Raw genomic sequence first — 10,711 nt, forward strand, 5'->3', positions numbered from 1 at the left:
GTCACACATCACAAAAGCATAAATAACATCAATAATTCAGCAGCATCAGCATGAATAACTCACCTTTAAATGAGCAGCGCTCGGTTTTCAAGTGTCTGCCTCTGACAGCAGTGTCCTGCATGGCTGTGCAATGTGGGCATTTGCATGAATGGTTTTTGCATCTGCTGCCAACATTGATTATTAGTTATCAAGATGATGAACAGCAGGTAAGTGTTGTCAGAATGCAAATGCTGCTGCTCAGTTTAGAACATGCTGATGGGTAACTGTGCTATGTATTTTCTGGTCTAATGACTTTTTGATCTTTAATTATTTCAGCAATGATGAAATGTAATGGAGGAGAACGTGTCTGAAATATGCAAATGTTGTCATTTGTGACGGATGTTGTCTGATTGTCTATCCTGTCTCCCTTTGCTGTTTAGCCAATCTGCAAAGTTTTGACGGGGGTCTGACCAACCTGCCTCTTCAGACAGCACAGCTCTGGTACAACAAACATCTGTTTGCCTGTCGATATCCACACTGGACTTCACAAATAAGCTCATCATTAATACAATTTAAAAGTTCCTGCTTGCCTACATAGAAAAATAAGTAGCTTGATGATAATGAAGAGAATACACTAGTTAGAACACATGTTTTCTAACAAAAATACATTTTATGCAGCTGCCAGGAAGGAAGCTGAGGTCCAGTGTGTTGCAGCAAGAGACCCTGATAGGTAAGCAGGTCCCAGATGTGAGGGCTGCTGCTGCTTTAGCTTTTGCATTGACTAGCAGCTACTGTATTTCCAGAGTACAATCATGACAATGGCGTTGGTGAAATGGAGGCCTCTGGAGGTTACAGGTTCCTGAGTGAGCCCGATGACGACGACGACGACGATGATGAAGCTCCACAGGGTTGATTGCGAAACCCTTCCCTGGCTTCCTGTTACTGACAACTGCAACAATCCTCTTTTACTGCACTTCTTTCTGCAGAAGAATGTGAACACTTTTATTATGGCTTGAATCTTGATAACGGCTTGAATCTTGATTACGGGTCTGTTTTCCCAGTGCCTTCAGCTGTTCCCCCCCACTACTCAGACAGCAAGAAAAAGCTAAGTGAGGGGGACAAACTGTGGACAAGGAGTGTGGACAGTCCCCTCTGCTGCTGCGCTAGGTGGTGTTCGAACATCAGGTCCAACATTTCAGATCAAATTTCTTCCTTAACACACTGCTTGTTCATAATCACACATCCTTGTGATGAATAATCTGCTGTTGTCATGGTTACAACAACACAATAATCACAAACACATTCTGCCAGGTCAATTGATCATCATGTGTACCTTTGGGTGTGTTTCTGAGGCTAATAAATACAAATGTGAGGTGATGGTGGGCAGCATGTGCACGGCCCAGACAATGGTTTGAGCTCCTCGCGCTTGTCCTTTGTGTTCTCACCTTGGGTTGTTGTGCTCAGATTAGTGCTGCATCATTTAAACATGGCTGCAGGCATGAAGATGAGCTTTGTCTTTAGTTTCTTTGGTTTGTTTCAACTTTCTAAAGATAACCGTGCAGATGTGCAGCCAGAAATTAGAAGGCTGGATTACATATTTATGTCTTTGGCTCTATCTGCTTGTATTGTTTTATGCGCGTGGTCCCAGGAGTCACTTCATTTGAGCAACACTCAGAGCTGCTATCTTCATTTATTTTCCACCACTCTCATTCCTCCCTGCTGTATTATCTCTCCTACCTCTGCTCCTCTTTTACCTTCATCTTTTCCTCCTTCTCTCCATTATCTTCTTCTCACTTTCTTAACACAACGTGTGCTTGCTTTATTTGTTATCCAACATGCTGCCTTCCTCCCACCTCTCCTCTGTTTCTGCTCAGCCTTCTGCTGCTGCTTCTGAGTGGTTCTGTTTGCTCTGACAGCAGTTTAACTGCATCTGTTGATCATCTTTAACTTGGTGAGCACTCATTTTTCAATTCAATTCAATCTTTATTTATACACTTTTCATACCCTGGGTAGCACAAAGTGCCTCACAAAGGATAAAAACAACAAAGACAAACAGGAAAATCAAGAAACAAGAGAATCAAGAAGAAGGACAAGAAAAAACCTGACCCTCCCACCCCCACATATGCATACATGAGATATATATAAGCACACACACTCATATACACACTCACACACAGATACAGATACACACACACACACACACGTGCATACACACACTCAAACACACACACCCACACATACAAACAAGCTGAGACATGGCCGGGCACCAAGACCTGAGGCGAGGGAGACGCCACCTTTGGGGGGCCAACCAGGCCAGGCAAGGCCATGGTCCATGACCACAGGGGGTACCGCCACAAAACTAAAAAACTGAGGGGGTAAAACAGTAAAAATATCAAGTAAAATAAGGATAGGACATAAAGAAGCATAAGAGCTTAAAAGAAATCAAAAAATCAATTAAAGGCCTGATTAAAAAGGTGTGTCTTGAGCCTTTTAAAAAAAATCTCAATAGTCTCTGCGGCCCTGAGGTTCTCCGGCAGGCTGTTCCACAGTCGGGGACCATAATAACTGAAGGCCGCTTCCCCGTGCGTTTTAGCGCTGACTTCTGGAATGGTTAAAAGGCCGGTGCCGGAGGACCTCAGAGTCCGCGAGGGTTGATAGAATAAAAGCAGGTCGGATAAATAAGTCGGCCCAAGACCATTAAGACATTTAAAAACTAATAAAAGAACCTTAAAATTGATCCTGAAACGCACGGGTAGCCAATGCAGCGATTTTAAAACTGGTGTGATGTGCTCCCGCCCTCTGGTCCTCGTCAGCACATCTTGTGTCTGTTAGCTACTCCGACAGATTATTGGTGTCAGCAGAAACATCTCTAGCCTCCTCTCCTCTCCTCTCCTCTCCTCTCCTCTCCTCTCCTCTCCTCTCCTCTCCTCTCCTCTCCTCCTCACCGAGTAGATCAGTGATGATGTTTTTTCTTGCGTAGTTTCTCTGCTTCGCTCCCTCTCTCTTCCATTTTCTGGTGAGCATGAGTGGTGGTTGTGGATGTGTGAGTGGTGTGAAGTTTGGATTTAGATCGTGGTGATAATTCTTATTACCATTTGGTTTCTTCTCCCACCTTTTTTCTATCCTCCATAATCAAGTAAGTTCTTTAGTTATAATTTCTTTGCAGTGCGGTGATTGTTTAGTCTTTCCGTGTGAGTGCCATTTGAGAAGAATGACGTCCTCTGGAGTTCCTCCTGGCTGTGGCGGAGCAGGTGGGACACAAAAGTCTGACCTTTGTTTTCCTCATGAATAAGGCTGTTGTTTTTTAGAGGATTGAGCCAATTGTTCACCAGTTAGTGCAGAGTGGCATCTTTAACCTGCGGGTGCAGGTGTCCCTGCCCTCAGTGCCTTCTGTACGGATCACCGTGTCTGGCCACCATTTATTTCCAATGAGCTGCTGGAAATGAAGCTCTGCAGGTTTGGGAAGATGGCGATCGTATTTAAAATGGTGAGCTTAGTCTCTGAACCGGTCTCTGAACAGGTGTTCATGCTCTTGGATTCGCCCTCTCAGACTCTGGAGGTGTCCTTCAGAGTCAGACACGGTGATGGCACATTCATGGTTTATGCCAGCTCAGGCCACATTAAGTGTTTTGAGTGTGGAGACGTTGGACATAAACGCCTTGCATGCCCTCATAAACAACCAGCAGCTCCGCTTGCTGCTGCTGGTCTGCGGCTGCTGCGCCGTCGACGGCTGTTGCGACCTCGGCGGCTGCTGTCCCGGCAGAGATGGTTGTGGTGAATGAGTCTGAGGTGGGTTCTTTGTTTAGGGCTGTCAATGAGGATCAGATGTTGCCTTCCTTTGTGGTCACAGTGACTGAGCAGCCTGCAACAACAGCCTCACAGTCGGACTCAAATGTCCAGGAACCAGCCTCCGACAGCTCCAGAGTTAAAAAAAAGGGGAACTGTTCCACGGTCAGAGGAAGCTCATTTCGGCCGCTTGTACACGTGATCTTGTTCTTTCGGTCATTACCCAAAGCTCATGACCATAGGTGAGGGTAGGAACGAAGATCGACCGGTAAATCGAGAGCTTCGCCTTTTGGCTCAGGTCTCTCTTCACCACAACGGACCGGTGCAGAGTCCGCATTACTGCAGACGCCACACCGATCCGCCTGTGGATCTCCTGCTCCATTCTTCCCTCACTTGTGAACAAGACCCCGAGGTACTTAAACTCCTCCACTTGGGGCAAGATCTCCTCCTTGACCCGGAGAAGGCAATCCACCTTTTTCCGGTTGAGAACCATGGCCTTGGATCCTTTTACACTCGGCGGTGAACCAATCCAGTGATCGTTGGAGGTCACGGGCCAATGACGCCAACAGGACCACATCATCTGCAAAGAGCAGAGACCCGATCTTGAGATCACCAAGCTGGACCCCCTCAACACCATGACTGCACCTAGAAATTCTGTCCATAAAAGATATGAACAGAATCGGTGACAAAGGGCAGCCCTGGGGGAGACCAACCCTCACTGGGGTCCTGTCTTCTCAATTGTTTGCTGGTTGCACTGTGCACGGGGTGTTGTATTCACTTTACTTAATATTGAACACTTGGTGTGTTGTATTCACTTTACTTAAAATTTGAGCACTTGGGAGATTCTAGTCACCTGATAACAACAGTGAGAAACAACCCATATTAAACAAATACAGGGCTTCGACGACTATTAGCATTAGCATGGCCTCACCGTCTGTTTCACCCGGTGTCTTTGTCTGTTTAGCATGTGAAATGTTTAGTTACTCCTCTGCCTCCTTTAGTGAAGGGAATAGGTGCAGAAAGTGTAGTTTATTTACGGCTATGGAGGCAAGACTTAGCGAGCTTGAGACGTGGTTCCGCAGCTTGGAGTTAGCTGGAGTTGCGTCAGGTAGCCAGGAGAAGCTAGCTGTTGCGGAGCTGCCTAGCGTAGCTTCAGCTAGCTGTCCTCCGGCAGCAGCCGAGCAGCCGGCTAGCCAGGGCGGCTAGGTGATGGTTCGCAGGAAGCGTAGCCCAAAACAAAGGCCCACGGTGCACCACCAACCGCTTCCCGTGGCTAACCGTTTTTCCCCACTTGGCGACACACCCGCTGAGAAACCGACCCTGGTAATTGGCGACTCTGTTTTGCGCTACACGAAGCCGACTCCAGCGACCATAGTTAAGTGCTTTCCGGGGACCAGAGCGGGTGACATAGAAGCCAATTTAAAGCTGCTGGCGAGACGTAAACATAAATTTGGTAAAGTTATTATTCATGTCGGAGCAAACGACACCCGGCTTCGTCAGTCGGAGGTCACCAAAATTAACATAGAGTCGGTGTGCAGCTACACAAAAACGATGTCAGACTCCGTAGCATTCTTTGGTCCGCTTCCCAATCTGGCCAGCGATGAAATGTTTAGCCGCATGTCATCGCTTCGTCGCTGGTTGTCACGGTGGTGCCCCGAAAACCAGGTGGCCTTTATAGACAATTGGAGCACTTTTTGGGGAAAACCTGGTCTGATTAGGAGAGACGGTGTCCATCTCACACGGGATGATGCCTCTCTCATTTCTAGTAATTTGGCTAATTTTATCAGAACCAAAGTGACCTGACAAACCAGGGTTCAGACCAGGATGCAGAGTTTTAGTCTTACACACCTCTCTGCTGCTTCCATATGTGGCAGGGCGTGGCCTGCCCTCTGCGCAGGTGCCATATGGAGGTAATGCCTTAATTGGTGGGCGGGGAGAAAAGGTTTATATAAGGCACTGCCTCCAGCTGGCTTTAGTTGTTTTCCCCCTTCGACAGTACGGCGGGGTTGCAGCTTATCTGGGCAGTTCGACCAACTAAAACTGTTTCACTGAACGAGCACATGCTGTCTAGCAGCGCCAAGGCAAAGGCACGGCATGCTAATGCATATTTCCTCTGGTGGTCACGACTTAAAGTGCAACAGTGCTTGAACGTGTCCTTGCTACTTGTTGCAGAAGGTCGGTGCTTCCTCCCGCCATCCTTCTGTCTAGGGCGCTTTGCCGTAAGGGCGCGTGCGCTAGTTTGCACTGGGCAGGTAAGGCGCAGCAATGCGCGTCACTGACTCCCCCACTTATGCAGTTGCTAGATAAATGGTAATGGGGCTGTTCTCGCTGCAGTTGGCTGCCGGCTGGTGTCAGTGGGTCGCGTTGCCCCAGCGGGAACCCCTCATGGAGTGGTGGCGCCACCAAATACAGTCGGCACAGACTACTTCGCTTACTGGACCCACTGCTGCTTTGGCTCAGTCCTTTAGTTCGGGACTCTCTCCTGTTCGCTCTCGCTCTCTCTCTCTCCCCTCACTTCCCTTCGCTCGGAGAAACGGCGCTGAGACGTAGTGGTGCTGCCGAGGCAACCATTTTAGACTCTTATCAGTGTGTGTAAATTGTATCATCAACTGATATTTACTCTTTTTTAGGTTTTGTTTCTTTTTGTTTCTTGTTTGATGTTGTGTTCTTTTTGGTCACAATTTATTTGCCTGTCTGTGTGAGGTGTGTGTGCGTGTGTGCTCGTCGCGTCTAATTGTTACTGCTGGAAATTTAATTGTTCCTTTTCTTTGTGGACAGGTGCTGCGGGCCACGGCGGGGATCCAACCCCTGGTGGAGGGCGTTTTCATCAGCCCTCGTGTGTGGTTTTGCTTACAGTAGCACGGGTGTTTTTAGTTTGTTTATCTCCCCTAATTGAGTTTTACCTGCCGGTGGGGCCCCAGCCCTGTCCACCCCTTTTGTTAATTTAATTTTTGTACAGCCAAGTTATTTTTTGTTGAGTATTTGATTTAATAAAATTGTAGCACATAACCCTCTGCCTTTGGAATAGAAACTTATCTGCGTGTGCCTGTTCACTGGTTAATTCCTGGGGTGAAATTCTCCAGGTGGCGTTGTCGTCAACCGTTACACCTCTCCCTCCGCCACACATAGAACCCTCATTCACCAACAATAATATATTTAACACTACAGAGGTAGTCTCTGTTCCACGGTTAAAAGTTCACCAAGCACAGAGCAGGGGAGCGATCAATCACCATAATCTTATTAAAATTAATACCAAAGCACAACTTGGAGAAACTAACATCACTATTAAATGTGGACTATTAAATATTAGATCTCTTTTGTGTAAATCCCTGTTGGTGCACGACCTGATAGCGGATCATCACATTGATTTATTTTGACCTGGCTTCAGGAGGAGGAGTATGTTAGCTTAAATGAATCTACTCCTCCTACTCATCTTAATTATCATATTCCTCGTGTTACTGGTCGAGGAGGGGGAGTGGCAGCAATCTATCACTCCAAGTTATTAATTAATCCTAGACCAAAATATGGCTCCAGTTCATTTGAAAGTCTGACTATGGCATCACCCATCTGAACTGGAAGGCAGAAAAGCCACTTCTGTTTGTAGTTGTATATCGGCCCCCTGCTGGGCCACAATCGGAGTTCCTGTCTGAGTTCTCTGATTTCTTATCTGACTTGGTCCTTAGAACAGACAAAGTTATTATCATTGGAGACTTTAATATCCATGTAGACGTTGTAAATGACAGCTTTAGAAATGGCTTCATTTCATTCAGTTGGTTTCCTTCAGCAGATAAACCAACCAACTCATAACTTCAACCACACCCTAGATCTAGTACTGACTTATGGTGTTGAGGTAGAACATGTGTCAGTGTTCCCTCAGAACCCACTCCTGTCAGACCATTCTTTGATCACTTTTACATTCATGATTAAGGATTCTTCTATACTCAGAGCTCAGTCTTAGTATAGCAGATGTCTTTCAGATAATGCTGTAGCTAAGTTTAAGGAAGTGATCCCTGTGCTAATCCCAGTAAACTCTCCCCAGGGATCAATCATTATAATCTTAGTCCTGCTGAGGTTGACTCTATTGCTGAAGGTGCAGCAACCTCACTGAGAATCACGCTTGATTCTGTTGCCCCCCTGAAAAAGAAAATAGTAAATAGGAGGAGGTGTGCCCACTGGTATAATTCACATATCAGGACCCTCAAGCAGAAAGTGCGAAGACTGGAAAGGAAGTGGCATTCTTGTAAAATAGACAGCTATCATGTAGCCTGGAAAGACTGTCTATTAGTTTACAAAAAGGCCCTCCGCAAGGCTAGAACAGCTTATTTTTCTTTTTTAATTAAAGAAAATAAGGACAACCCCAGGTTTCTTTTCAGCACTGTGGCCAAATTAACCAAGAGTCACAGTGTTTTAGATCCATGTATCCCTTCTTCCCTTAGTGGTGAAGACTTCATGAGCTTCTTCACTGATAAAATTCTAGCCATCAGAGAAAAAGCTAACCAGGTCATCCCTACAACTGGACCATCACCAGATGTGCTGACTGTGGGAATGTACAGGTTCTCCAACGAGCCCTTAAACTCCTTCAGCCCTATATATTTTTCCGAGGCGTCATCGCTAATTCAGAAATCCAAGACAACCACGTGTCTTTTAGATCCCATCCCAACACACCTGTTGAAGGATGTTTTACCATTGATAGGCAGTTCTATCCTGGACCCGATCAATGGTTCTTTAGTGTCAGGTTATGTACCCCGGTCCTACAAGGTGGAGGTGATTGAGCCGTTGCTGAAAAAAACATCACTAGATCTTGATGTATTAGCAAATTATAGGCCAATATCCAACCTTCCTTTTATCTCTAAAGTTCTTGAGAAGGTGGTGGTGACTCAGTTACTGGAGCACCTGCAGAGAAATGGCCTGTTTGAGATGTTTCAGTCAGGCTTTAGAGCTCATCACAGCACAGAAACAGCACTTAAAATGACTAATGATCTTCTCATAGCTTCAGATCATGGACTGGTCTCTATGCTGGTTATGCTCGATCTCAGTGCTGCTTTTGATACAGTCGATCACAGCATCCTGTTACAGAGACTAGAACATGTGACTGGGATTAAAGGGACAGCACGACACTTGTTTAGATCATATTTATCTGATAGATACCAGTTTGCTCATGTCCATGGTGTTCCCTCCTCATACAGTAGGGTTAGCCATGGAGTTCCTCGAGGTTCTGTACTTGGACCAATCCTCTTCACCTTGTACATGCTTCCCTTAGGGAACATTATTCGGCAGTATGGGATAAATTTTCATTGTTATGCTGATGACAGTCAGCTTTATTTATCCATGAAACCAGAGGAGACAGAGAAGTTAGTGAAGCTTCAGTCCTGTCTTAAAGTCCTGGATGTCTTCAAATTTCCTCCTCCTTAACTCGGGAAAAACTGAGGTCATGGTGTTTGGTCCTGAACCTCTCAGGGATAGATTAGATCACATGATCACTCTAGATGGTATCTCATTAACATCTAGTCTCTTTGTGAGGAATCCAGGAGTAACTTTTGATCAAAATCTCTCCTTCAACTCACACATTAAATGTGTGCCTTTTTTTCACCTGAGGAACATCACAAAGATTAGGAAACTACTGATGCAGCATGATGCTGAAAAGCTAATTCAATCTTTTGTTACTTCTAGGCTGGACTATTGTAATTCTTTATTATCAGGGTGTCCAAACACCAGAGTTCTGACAGGTATTGACAAAAGAGATCACATAACTCCTGAAATGGCGTTCCTTCATTGGCTGCCCGTTAAATTTAGAATAATTTTTAAAACCCTTCTTTTGACCTACAAGGTCCTCAGAGGCCTAGCTCCATCCTACCTGGAGGAGCTAGTGATACCTTACCAGCCCAATAGACCGCTCCGCTCTCAGAATGCTGGTCTACTTGTGGTTCCCAGAGTTTCTAGGAGTAGAATGGGGGGCCAAGCATTTAGCTACCAGGCCCCCCTGCTATGGAACCAGCTCCCTGTCCAGGTACGGGAGGCTGACTCCATCTCTATTTTTTAGATCAGACGTAAAACCTACCTCTTTGAAAAAGCTTATTATTACTAATTCTGTAGTTCCTGGGATTCTGGAAAGCACCTTGAAACAATTTTGATTGTAAAAGACGCTATATAAATAAAGATTGATTTGATTTGACTGGAAATGAGTTCGACTTACTGCCAGCAATGCGGACCAAACTGTGACACCGATCGTACAGGGAGCTGACGGCCCGTATTAGGGGCTCCGGCACCCCATACTCTCGGAGGACCCCCCACAGGACCCCCCGAGGGACACGGTTGAATGCCTTCTCTAAGTCCAAAAAACACATGTGGACTGGTTGGGCAAACTCCCATGCACCCTCGAAGACCCTGCTGAGGGTGTAGAACTGGTCCACTGTTCCACGCCCAGGACGGAAACCACATTGCTCCTCCTGAATCCAAGGTTCGACTATCTGGTGGACCCTCCTCTCCAGTACCCCTGAATAGACCTTACCAGAGAGGATGAGGAGTGTGATCCACCTATAGTTGGAACACACCCTCTGGTACCCCTTCTTAAAAAGAGGGACTACCATCCCAGTCTGCCAATCCAGCGGCACCGCCCCCGATGTCCATGCGATGTTGCATAGTTGAGTCAACCACGACAGCCCTATAACATGCAGAGCCTTAAGGAACTCCAGGCGGATCTCATCCACCCCCGGTGCCTTGCCATCAAGGAGTTTTGTGACTACCTCGGCAACTTCAGCCCCTGAGATACGAGAGCCTGTCCCCGGGCCCTGCTTCGTCACTGGAAGGCGCGTTGGTGGGATTAAGGAGGTCCTCGAAGTATTGCTTTCACCGATCCACAACATCCCGAGTTGAGGTCAGCAGCACACCATTGTCACTATACACAGTGTTGACAGTGCACTGCTTCCCCTTCCTCAGATGTCGGATG

General features: G+C 46.4%; 1 long non-coding RNA gene across 1 annotated transcript; it reads left to right on the forward strand.

Moving 5' to 3' along the window:
- Positions 1-425: 425 nt before the first annotated feature.
- On the forward strand, positions 426-1,126 carry LOC115251575 (uncharacterized). The gene is made up of 3 exons (XR_003890114.1): positions 426-480; positions 658-709; positions 783-1,126. It is a non-coding gene; the product is annotated as an uncharacterized lncRNA (long non-coding RNA).
- The last annotated feature ends 9,585 nt before the right edge of the window (positions 1,127-10,711 follow it).

Source organism: Takifugu rubripes, chromosome 11 (genome assembly GCF_901000725.2).
Source record: "Takifugu rubripes chromosome 11, fTakRub1.2, whole genome shotgun sequence".
Taxonomy (NCBI): domain Eukaryota; kingdom Metazoa; phylum Chordata; class Actinopteri; order Tetraodontiformes; family Tetraodontidae; genus Takifugu; species Takifugu rubripes.